This window comes from Amphiura filiformis, chromosome 4 (assembly GCF_039555335.1).
Source record: "Amphiura filiformis chromosome 4, Afil_fr2py, whole genome shotgun sequence".
Taxonomy (NCBI): domain Eukaryota; kingdom Metazoa; phylum Echinodermata; class Ophiuroidea; order Amphilepidida; family Amphiuridae; genus Amphiura; species Amphiura filiformis.
The window spans coordinates 57,676,706-57,690,013 of NC_092631.1; the positions used below are offsets into that span (position 1 = coordinate 57,676,706).

Sequence of the window (13,308 nt, forward strand, 5' to 3'; positions counted from 1 at the left end):
TACGTGCGACTTACGCTTCAAAAACCTGCTGAAACCCCTAAATCTTCCGTTTCACATAGTGGCGTACGTGCGACTTACGCTTCAAAAATCCGCCGAAACCCCAAAATCTTCCGTTTCACATAGTGGCGTATAAGTTTAGAGCTAGATATATCCTGTAAAAGTTATTCCTATTTAAGTTACAGTTTAATAGTAAATCCTTTAACTTCAATTTCAAATGTAATCGGTCCACTGAGAGATAATATTGGAGGAGTACTGACTATGTTATTATATAATTAGTAGCATATCCTTCAAACGCGTTTTTCTCGGAAATGTATTTTGTGTTTGTCCTGCACGTACGCCAATATGTGTTGCGACCGACGATATAATAATAGTAACGAATGACTTGAAAAGACGGAAAAATACAAGTTTAAATATCAAAAGAGTAAGTTTACTATACGTTAGAAAAGTTGGAGGACATCTCCCATTCACCCGTATGTGATGAATTGACTACGTAATAATCACGCACTCAAGGGTAAAGACTAACTGCACGTATCCACTCCTTTTGAAAGCCGCGTCTTGCTAAACAATTGTATTTAGGCTAAAATATTGATTTGAAAATGTTATCTTCATATTTCATGCAAAAAAAAAATTTTTAACTTAAAAACCCGACACATGTACCTGGTGTAATTTCAACGAAGCATTTCACTGTTTTGTAGTGAATGTGGATGTGGATGGTGGCGTCCTACCATTCATACTACAGTTCATTCATAACTCACTTGTGTTAAGTCCACAAACACAATGTGTCTGATTTCCCTGTGCGATATTGCTATGGGTTGTGATGCTAGGTATTATATTTTCAGTTGGATGCACCATTACAAAGCAAACAGTGAATGGACGCACAATACTGTGTGAGGCCTTTGATTCCCAAATGAGAACAATAGTCTGCATATTGTTACCAGCATGTAAATAATGGCTTGTTGATGGTACAATTCATTGTTGCTGATGTCAAACTTGTCAAAGTATCAATTGTGATTGTATCATAGTTAATGAGAAACTTGTGGTTGTGGACTTAACACGGTTTGGAAAAGAATATTATACACAAGTACGCCAGAAATTCAGTGGCATTTTTGACACGGAAAATAGGTAGCTTCTCTTTTGATGTTTACTGAGGTATAAATAGTGTGGCCTGCAAATTAACACGTAAAATTGAGAAGGCTATTTAGCATAATAAACGGTTAGTTCCCGATACACTGTGGAGCAAGGAAACATAAGTGGTTATGTGCATAGTAAATACACTATTAAATCACAGCGAGATGTAAATTGGGCGATGTTGTCACAGCTCATTAGAGTTTGTCACTCGCTCTATTGCAACTTGTAGTAATGAAATAAGAGGCTGTACATGAAGGCATTGGAAGTAGAATATGCCCGATAAATTAAGTAAATTGAGTAAACTTAGAAACAATAGGCAGCTATGACACAAAAGGTAAGACTCCAAAATTAGTGAATAATGTTAAATATTATATGGTAAGATTTTTCCTTTACTCGTGGGTGAAATATTGGAATATAAATTTTCTAACAACAGACCTGAAAACTTATCTCATTGAGTTTTAAAAATTATTGTGTAATTTGTTGATCCAGACAACCTAGCGGAAGCCCTATTTATTTATTTATTTATTTATTTATTTATTTATTTATTTATTTATTTATTTATTTATTTATTTATTTATTTATTTATTTATTTATTTATTTATTTATTTATTTATTTAACAGTGGTGATCAGTAACATAAACCGAGTTGAGCAAATGAATATATATCACACTGATATAAAATATTTACATACCGTTATTTGAACTTACCTTGTAAGACGGAGGATCATCAGACGACTGTTAGTGTTATAAATATATATCTAAACATATTTATGCCTTTATTCACCATTTAATTTAGAACTCGTATTGTTACGCCAGTTGTTGAAAATATCCATCCTGATACTTTCGAGTACCTAGGCGTTGATCTTCGTTTTGTTGGTGGCATACAGTGGAAGTTGGATTACATGTGGCAATTAATGCAACCAACTGATATTGCATCATTTAATAAAAACGTAACAATGCCAAAAAGGTAAAGCAACAAAAAGTTGACATATCTTATAAAACCATGTAATAATTATAACATAGATATTTTAAGAAAAAAACCCCAAATACTAGCTGGGGAACGCGGGTGGTTTTTCGATCCTGGTTTGCTATCACAGGGAGTTATATACCAAAATATTCCCTGAAGTGTAGGGAATACAACATAGGTGGACATCCTTGCCAACGTGAATGTTCTTGTGACCTTTGATCTCAAGAGCATCCACTTTGGTAAGGATGTCCACCTATAACCTACTTAATAAGTATGTATTTTTTATCGGTTTGGATAGCCAGGGGTGTATATTTTCAGAATCTGCCATGTGAAAATTGCTCAGTATGTCGTCTAATCTCCCCGAGTATAACCTAAAATGTCAATGATATTTTTTTGTGTTTTTATTCCAGAACTCCCACAATAGGTGGCGGGCTTTTCGCTGTCGATAAATCATTTTGGAATAAACTTGGAGCATTTGATGACGGATTCAAGATCTGGGGTGGTGATAATCTGGAACTTTCATTCAAGGTAAAATGTAGTCCTGCTTTCCCTCAACGGAGCGCCAGATGAGTTGATTGTCAATGAGGCGAATGGCTGTTAACTACTACTAACGGTGCAAATGCACTGGTTTGTAATAACATCTTATCAAAAACCACTCTGCACGGCTTTTCAAAATTCTAGAGGTCGTAAGAGAAGATTACGGACCGACATGACAACCTGAAGATTTGTAGTGACAAGCCTCTGGAACACCTGCACCCCAACAGAGATTCCTAGTGGCAAGCTAGAGATCTTATTGTCACTTATTTTGTTGTTCTCAATATGAGAAGCCTAGCATCCAGCAGAAGCACTTCATTTAAAAAAGAGGTGTAATGGACATTTTTATTGTGTAATATGCTTGTTTACAACATTAACTGATATCATTCACTAGATATTGTGTTTGTATTATTCTAATTACCGCGTCAATTTTTGCATTTTGCATAGACTTGGATGTGTGGCGGTTCAATGGAGATCATGCCTTGTTCACATGTGGGTCATATCTCTCGCGGTAGAGCAGCATATCCGTTTTATGCTGATAACCAAAAACGTTTAGCCGAAGTATGGATAGATGGCCAGTACAAAGAATTCTTCTACTTTTATAATCCGAAAATGAAAGAAGCTGACGCTGGTGATGTAACGGACAGATTAGCTCTACGAAAGCGGCTGAATTGTAAATCTTTTGGATGGTATATAGAGAATGTTTTTCCATGGAGCAGTTTACCAAGCAGTTTAAATAAAGGTGTGGTATTTGGACAGGTAGGTGTGAAAGGTTTTCGACCACCCACCAGAATAAACCAACCAACCAAACCAACGTTTTATGTTCCTTTCATGATCCTCAGACACAATCAGGACGTTCCCAAAATAAAAAGTCGTCCCAAGGCAGTTATTCAAGATGGAAGCCAAAAACGGGGTCAAATTTGAAAAATGTCCAAATGTTATCAAAACCTACATCATTGGCTTAATTTTAATCATAAGGATTCAGAAAATGTTTAGTTTCAACAATCTAGGATGTACCGTTCATGAGTTATAACGGAAATATCAAATTGAGGTCAGGTCAAATTTTGGGTTCCACTCGGGTCAAAAGTAAAAAATGCTCCGATTAGCTCAAAATAGTTTTAAAACTGTTCGAGTTGTCATCACATCTCAAAATAAGAATAAATTGCACCATGTCAGATGCTTCCGTACCTAAGTAACACATATAAATATTTAAATAGTAGGCCAACCCTGAACCCTTATTGATCTGTTGTGTACCGTGACCTACCTTTTTTTGAGATGCAATGACAACTAGAGATAACCGTTGTCTATAAGACAACATCAACAAACACAGCAACTGTGTGACCCTTAATGACATTTGACCCCACAATCTCTGAACGCCTCATAGACATTGGCGAATGTCAATGCATATGTGCACGTGGCATCACTCTGCTAATGTTATATGTGCCAAAAGAGGCATTTTGAAGGAATTTCGATTCAAACTGGAAGTGACCCTTTATTGACCTTTGATCCCAGATAAAAAAAAAAACTACATATACATTGGGGAACAACATACCGTCACTGTGCTATTTTTTTTCTGGCTAATAAATTTTGACGGTAGTTCGGTTTGTCACCGGAAGTGACCCGTTAATGACCCTTGACCCCAAATAAAAAATACCACGTATACATTGGGTAACAATAACCCGGGGGGGGGGCACTCAACTTTAGAAGTGACGGGTATGTGCCTACCGGCGTCGCGAAGTAGGGGCCTATGGGTACAAAGCTTTATTTTTAAAAAGGGGGTCATTGGGTACAAACAAAATAAAAAAGGGGGTCATTGGGTACAATATTTTGAAAAAAGGGGGTCATTGAGTATAAGATTTTAAAAAAAAGTGTCATCGGGTCGAAAATTTTGAAAAAATGGAGCAAAATTTTGAAAATGTCTGGATAATTTTGAAAAAATTGAGCAAAATTTGAAAGTTTTGGCATTATTTTTTGGCATTTTGAGGATGCTATTCTAGAAAATATAGAAAAGAGGGGGTCATTGGGTAGCCGCAACTAAAAAAAGGGGGGTCATCGGGTATGACTTTTAAAAAAATGGGGTCATCGGTTATAGTCGACTTCAAAAGAGGGGGCCTATTGACAGGCACATACCGTCACTTCCAAAGTTGAGTGCCCCCCCCCCCCGGAACAATAATTCATGTGTAAACATATTGTCACTGTGCTATGTTCACTGGGTGGTTACCGATGGTCACCGGGTGCCTTTAACAATAAAGTCACCGGGTGCCCACCCGATGCCTTCTAATTTGCATGTGAAATTTTACATCATTTTACACCCGGTGGTCACCCGATGCCTGCTTTTAGTTTGCTATGGGGTCCTACTGGTCGAAATTAAACCTAATACACTATATTCACTAAATTGATACGAGCTACAGTAAAGCAATTTAATTTTCTATTCAATAAAAATTAATGTCTTTTTTATTGATAGGTAACACATCTGGCAAGTCAACTATGTTTAGCTACGTATTATGCCGTGAACAAAACAAAGCAACCTGACAATGCGCTTAAAACGTGGACTTGTATCGTACCGAATGTCGATCAGGTATAAATCATTAGATGTTTTATAATAATCATAACCAAACTTATACAACATTAATGTTACCACGAAAGGTGTCAACGGGGACTTTGAAATCATTTTACATGCCTGAAGCCGTGCCTTTTATGAAGCTTACACCCTCTAAATAACTGCAATCAGGAAACGGATTCGTGGGCCCCTGGCAAACTCCACATCTCTCCTGCCATACCTTACGACCGACAATACTATTTCAATGTGTCACTTACGTTTAAGGGATCGAATTACTTACTTGCCGTTTTTAAGAGAACGGTGAAAGGTAAACCAAACTAAATTTACAATGTTTGTAGAGAATATGGTTTTATAACATAATCCCAGCACCTTACCCGGGTAGGACCCGCCATCCATCAAAGATGACTATAGAAGGGGGGAGGGTGATAAGGACCACCATGGGTTTCTACAGTAAAATCAATTATTTTCATTTCTAATCTAATCTATCTAATCTAAACAAGCATTTATTAGCGTTCTACAACGAACACAGTGTTTTATACAACGAAAAACATATAATACAACAGGAAAATACAAATCAAAGCACAAAAAGAAAAAGTGAGCAACAAAAAATCAACATGGGAATAAAAATGTTTTCAAGTTACGCTTGAAGCAACACACAGACTCCGCTTCGCGGATCTCCATAGGCACGTTGTTCCAAATGCGAGGAGCACCGACAGCAAAGGAAGAATAACCCGCTTTTTTGTGAGATCTCGGAATGGACAGATGGGTGCAGTCGGAGTCGTCGTCTAGCACCAAGGTAAAAGGACAGAAATTTGGAATAAAAGAGTTGAGAGAAATTTGAAGGAGTTAGATTGTTATGGACATGATGGGTTAGTAAGCGGAAAATGTTGAAGGCCAGGTCAAGGTCATCCGAGGTGAATTGAGTGTAGATTGTCAGATTGGATAATAATTCTGCGCCAAAATTGTTAAAGGTTATTTGAGGTCGACTAAGTATATATTGTGTTGGATTGTCAGAATATTCAAAGTGGTGTCTAGCGCATTTGATGTCAACTGAGCATTGATAGTCAGATTTTCATAAAACGTGGTGCATGTAATTACAATTAGGTCCTAAGCGTCAAAACCACCAAGGTCATATCAAGGTTAACAGTTACTGATATTAATCATCATCATCAGTCGGCTGCGGAGAAGGCGACTACAAGCTTTCTCCAACTAATGCGATCTTGGGCAAGCAAGTTTGGCTGCAGCATCCCTTCAGTATCTCCCAGGAGGTGCTGGACATACTGCAAGTACAGTGTGCGCGGCCGTCCCGGTTTCCTCTTCCCATGTGGTGGAATATAAAGCGCATATTCTTTCACAGGCTCGCCATCTTCAAGACGCAGTATATGGCCGAGAAATTTGAGTTGATGAATCTTGACTCTGGTAACCAGTGGAGTGGATATTAATAGATAGTTGCATTGTCTTGAAACTTGGTTGATATGAAATCCCTTAAGCAGCAAACATTCTTAAGGTTATCTGAATATAGATTGTTGGATTGTTGTAAAACTCGGAGGATGTGATTTCAATTGAGCCGTTTGTTACAAGTATGAATTTAATGCATACCTATTTAGCACACATTTTTCAATTCAGCTTTCAACAAGAACATTTTGAGTATTTCCTAGTATGTTATTGGTGGTATTTACTAATAAATGCCAATATTTCGCATCCGGTTAGTTGTGCCAAACATTCAAATTTACTAGCATTCTACTAGCATTCAAAATTATGAAACATGATCTTCATCCATGGCGTTTAACGGTGATTCAATTACTTACGTATATTATATATATATATATTATATACAGATAGTGAAATCATCACGTTGACTTATACTTGTTATTATTATTATTATTATTATTATTATTATTATTATTATTATTATTATTATTATTATTATTATTATTATTATTGTTATTATTATTATTATCATTTTATGACGAATCAAATAACCACTTAAATGGTATTTTGCATTGACAGCTCTGGTCATTAAAACAGCATGGAGAAATGAGACATGATGACAAGTGTATAGATAGTACATCTCAATATGCACTTGTAAATATGTGTAATGGTGGTGTGGCGCAACAGCAATGGACCTACGATAATGAGGTACTAACATAAATCATGAAGGCTCCAGTTCTACTTGATAAAGCATAGTTTATCTGGTGGAAACGTCGTGTTTATTATTTTTTCTATCTTGTTTTTCTGCCAAGCTAACAGGTTAGGATTAGTTTCCTTAAATTATATACTTATTCCACGTCGTTTAAAATATACCGCATTATAAAATTTGGAAGACATAAATTTATTTTCCCGACTAACCACAAGCCAGAGAATCCTTAGGTTGACACATTATGAATTAATTTTACCTTACTGTCTGCACAATTAGCTTAGATTATTGTTATTGTTTTAAAGATATTTGATAAAATAAAAAAATTGTGGTCAAAGTCACCAAAAAAATGACCAAACTCCAAAATTCCAAACTTCAATTTGAAACACCATTTCTTTTCAAATTTGCCTTATTTACACCAAAAGGGTTCGTGATCTTTTCACAAATCAAGTGGGACAGTCCAATTTCAACTTAGGGCATAGACCCTATCGAATTTAACATAGGTAGGTAGGTAGGTAGGTATGAATGGTTGTGGAATCGAACTAGAGATATGTGATGATGGTCCACCGATTTTTGTTGCACGAAATAAGGTGAAGGTCCGTGAGGTATGCGCGATTACGCTTTATGCATAGCATTATTCCGAGCATTATTATTTTTCTAAACAATGACATTGAAATTCTTTTTTCAACTGGTTTCATCGATATAATGTAAATTGGGTTTTGTTTATTACCATCATTCCTTCCCAAGAATATCAGCATTCGCTTGAAATATTCAGATACAATCACTTAACAAGAATTGTTTTCTGTAACCTAAGTCATTGTTTTGAATAATAATATGAACAAACAAAAAGAAATAACAAATTAAAAAAGTGCAGTTTTATAATAGGCCAAGGCCAAACACCTTTTCAGACCCATCCACATAATAAAGAACTTAATAAAGGAATAGATAAATACGTGTAGAACTTGTGGTGACACTCAGTTGTTTGATGATTGCATTAGCGTGAAACTCAGAGTTACAACTTTCGTTCCACAAGTTCTACTCGTTTTATTAGCTCTGCTTTAATGCATTGAGCACTCAGCACGAGGATAGTCATTTTTAAATAAATAAATAAATAAATAAATAAATAAATAAATAAATAAATAAATAAATAAATAAATAAATAAATAAATAAAAAGCAGGGCCTAAGTGATCTGAAAACCTTAGTTCATCTTCACATTTCTGTAATAACGTAATGTTTCAATTGTGTGGGGTTTCACGAATTACTGACAAATACAGCTATTTTGCCTGACAATACTTTCGAATGCGGATGGTCGAATAAATACTCAGCGCATATAGAATTATTATGACATTCGTCCCCATTGCACTAAATGGATTGATTCATAAAGATTATGATACTACGTTCTACATACATACATACATATTAGAGCTTATAAAGCGCTATTACAAAAAGATCAAAGCGCTAAGTGATACACTGCAAAAACAAGAGAATGAACAAAAGCAAAGAGTCAAAAGGATAATAATGAGCCTTAAGAGATTTTTTAAATGTTGCCACTGAGGTTGCCTCCCGGATGTTGCGCGGGAGGCAGTTCCACAACGCTGGACCAGCAGAACGAAAAGACATGTCACCACTGCGATTTTTACCGATGTGAGTGTTCAGAAGACTGGTATCCATAGAGGATCTTGTGACGGGTCCAGATGAGCGCGTTCTGTATGAGAGTAATTCTGTGAGGTATGAAGGAGCAGATTCATGCAAACATTTGAAGATGTACAGACAGAGTTTGAATTTGATTCGATCTCTTACTGGCAACCAGTGAAGGTCATGCATAATGGTGTGGGGCTATCAAGTCTGGCGGCATAGAATATGAGTTTGGTTGCTTTGTGTTGGAGGGACTGCAAACGATCAAGGTCTTTTGATTTTGCTCCATAGAGGAGAGCATTCCCGGTGTCAAGGCGTGATATCACGAGAGCTTGCACAACTGTGTGAAGTGTTTTGTGGTCCAAAAAGCGACGAATACGGCGAATATTACGGAGCTGGAAATTGATTGAAGAAATCATGCTATTAATGTGAGGAGTCATCGTTAGGCGAGAGTCAAACACTGTGCCCAAGTTCCGAACATTATCAGATGGTTTAATGACGCTGTCTCCCACATTAAGTTGCAATGGCGGAAGTTTACTAAGACCTTGAGAAGTACCGGCTATGAAGAATTCAGTTTTATTGTTGTTAAGTTTCAATTTGTTCACGCACATCCAGTCTTTGAGTTCTGAGATACAGGATTCAAGTTTGTGAAGAGCCATCTTGTGAGCGTTAGGATCCCTAGGATTGAACGATATGTATAGTTGCGTATCATCTGCGAATTCATGGTAACTGAGTCTGTGTTTATGTTTAATCTCACCGATGGGCAGTGTATAGATGATGAACATAAGTGGACCGATAACCGAGCCTTGAGGGATACCGTAGTCAAGTGAACGCTTTTCTGAGAAGAAACCGTCGATGTGAACTTGCGTGGTCCTACAAGTGAGGTATGAACGTATCAACTGTAATGCAGTACCTGAAATCCCTAATCTATGTTCTAGGCGGGACATTAGCACATCATGGTCAATGGTGTCAAATGCTGCAGACAGATCAAGAAGGACTAATAAAACTACTTCCCCTCTGTCTACAGCATCTAACATTTCACCCTTTACCCTGATGAGCGCAGTCTCTGTGCTCCTGTTAGAAGTGTACGCAGATTGAAATCTTTCACCCAGATTATTTACATGAATATACTCAGTAATCTGTCTACACACAATTTTCTCAATTAGTTTAGAAACAAATGATATGTTTGACACAGGTCTGTAATTGGTCAACTCATTCTGGTCAAGAGATGGTTTTTTAACACAGGAGTGATGATAGCTTGGCCCAATGACTTTGGAAATGCACCTTCAGACAGAGACTTATTTATAATAACAGTGAGACAGCGAGCAAAAACCTCAGAATGCTCTTTGAGCAGCCAGGTGGGGATGATATCAAGCTTGCCGGTCTTTGTTGGACACTGTTTAACAAGTTTAAGAACCTCATCTTCAGACACACATTCAAAGTCAGTGAGGGATGAAGAACACATATTGGATTCCAAGTCATGGTGGTCAAGACTTTCTTGATCCAATCCATCACGAATTTTGGCAACTTTGCTTTCAAAAAAATTCAGCAAATTGGTTACATAAAGTTTGGGTAGAGTCACAAGATGGCAATGGATTTTGAGACTTGTTAAGGAGAGTATTAACAGTTTGAAAAATACCCTTGGCATCCGCAGTAGCCAATTTCTCATGATAGAACTCCTTCTTAGCAGTTTCAATGAGCCCATTGACATAAGACTTTTGCTCAAGATAAGCTTGTTTGTCAACAAGGGAACCATGTTTACGCCATTTTCGTTCTAAGCGACGACGCACCTTTCTTTGATCTTTGATGTTATCATTATACCACGGGTACCGTGGTCTAATAGTGCGAGCTTTTGTCGTCTCAGGCGCATGGACATTTAGAATGGTGCTAATCTTGGTGTCATAATCATGAATGTACACATCACAAACTGCATCCGGAGTCATGTCATTGAGAGAGTTACATAGATCAGAAACAAATTTATCCCTATCAATAGCCTTAAAGTTACGACATTTAACCATTTACAGCTACACTGTTGTCTACGGAGGGCGTAGATGACGACTGTCCTGAAAGCGTGTTTCTTCTCTTTTTTATTCAGACACAGCAAATAAGCCAGAATGATTGGTGTCTGGATTTTGATGGATCGCAAGATGGCGTGGTTTATTTAAACAAATGTAACGCAACATCGGAAAAACAAAGATGGGTTATGGACATGCGACAATGGAATATTCCGTCATCAGATAACCAATCAGCACCTTGACAGTATGACACGTGACCCATCATCAAGTTAAAGGGTAATGGTATATCTTGTCATCAGATAACAAATCTAATCTTGGCACACTGAAGAAAATATCGTCTGTCAAAAATGACAAATCCACGTCTTAAACGTTACACAAAGCGATAATAGGAGAAGGCTGGTTTCAATAAGTCCTATAAAGACACCGGATAAAATTAAATTATGTATATAAAAAAAAGCCTTACGCACGTCTTCAAAAATTATTATTCCTCGGTGATATTAGATAGTTAATCCATCCTAATTTTTATTTCAACAGGTGCGACGGTTGTTCAGAGTGCGCCAGTGGATTTGGATATATCAAGGGACAAGGGATGCTAATTTGTACTTTTTAAGCTGGTATTTAAACATGTTAAAAGGGGATTTCGTAATACACAGCATCATCCCCCTCACTTTTATCAAAAAATATTGAGATTTTTATATCACTGGAAACCTCTGGCTACATAATGTTTATGTACGAAAAAAATATCCTGCAGATTAATTCGTTTAGCAAAGATATCGTGAAATTTGAAATTACAACACATTGTCTATGGAGCAGTGTAATACATATAATCATTCATAACTCGCAAACGCAAAATCGGAATCCTTACATTTTGAGAATAAGTTTTTTTCGTGGATATCTACTGAAAAATTTCATAAAAGAGGCATGATACAGTCATGTCTACAGTAGAATTCACCACGACCTTTGCAGGACTTAACTATTAAATCAAGATAACACTCATTGAAAACAGCTCAACTATGTTACATCAGATCTTCTCTGGTTAAATCCACACTACACTTGTTTCTATTTTTACCTGTGCGGTATTGGAATGAGCTGGTATTATAGTTTCAGTTGGGTAACCGATTATAAAGCAAACGCAAGGTAACAATACTGTGCGGGCCTTTGTTTACGAAATGAGACAATAGTGTGCATATTGTTAACCAGCATTCTTGAAAATGAGGAACATAATGGTTGTAGACCGTAACACGGTTTGGAAATAATTTCTTCATATTTGTTGGTGTTATCTGTCGTTTACATATCCTTCCTAAAACACCAAAGTGCGCATATTTCCAAACACCTAAATTAGCTAAAAATTTAGAACATGTTACAAAACTATATTTTCTAGAATTTCAGAAGAGTACTTTAAATATTGGCCGGTTATTTTTCACACAGTGACGTTAACTAGGCAATGTCCTATTACCTATAACATACACTAAAACACCAAAGTGCGAATATTTCCAAACATCTAAATTAGCTAAAAATTTAGGACATGTTACAAAACTATATTTTCTAGAATTTCAGAAGAGTACTTTAAATATTGGCCGATTATTTTTCACACAATGACGTTAACTAGGCAATTGTCTATACTTCTAACATACACTATTTGTAGAGGTCACGCGTCAATGGTGAGAGCACTGTACGTGTATTGTGTATAGGAAAACGTACAGTAACTGCAGTATGGATGCTAGGATCACGAAATACTCCTTTAATATGTGTGATTATCACTCAAAATTAAACAAACAAAAAATGTGCAAGTAAAAAGCGCCCTCTTTGGCAATTAGAAAATACCGTTGTGACATGATGCTTACATCAACGTCAAGGGCGCAGTCTTAGTTCTCAAGTGCCATTTGTTCAATTTGCTTGAATGTTTTAATATCGAGATATGTTTAGTTAACAACGAAAAGGTAAAGTCACAATTGTGATGCGATCAAGCAAAATCAGTCGGAACTCGGCAAAAATAAATTTTCAGTTTCCTATAGGATTGTAAAAAGTATTCATAAAGCTGGATTTTGCAGAAAATTCCATTGAAATTGAACAACCAGTTCCAAAGATATGAGCAATTAAAGAGTTTCCAAAACATTACGAAACAAAAGGAAAAATATCTTTGTTTGGCTATATCTCAAAATCGATATTTCCGAGTTCCGACTGATTTGGCTTGATCGCATCACAATTGTGCCACTTTAACTAGGGAAGAGGGCTGCACATGTAAATCAATGATAGCAGATGTTGATGCGTCTAATGCACACCCCCCCCCCCTTTCGGGGCTCGTGCATTATATGCATCAACATCGGCGTAC

The 13,308-nt window shown here is 36.7% G+C and overlaps 1 protein-coding gene across 1 annotated transcript in view; it reads left to right on the forward strand.

Annotated features, from left to right (window-relative positions):
* LOC140151122 (sphingomyelin phosphodiesterase-like) overlaps positions 1 to 13,308 on the forward strand; it is a 496,863-nt gene that overhangs the window by 480,503 nt on the left and 3,052 nt on the right. The window lies entirely within an intron of this gene.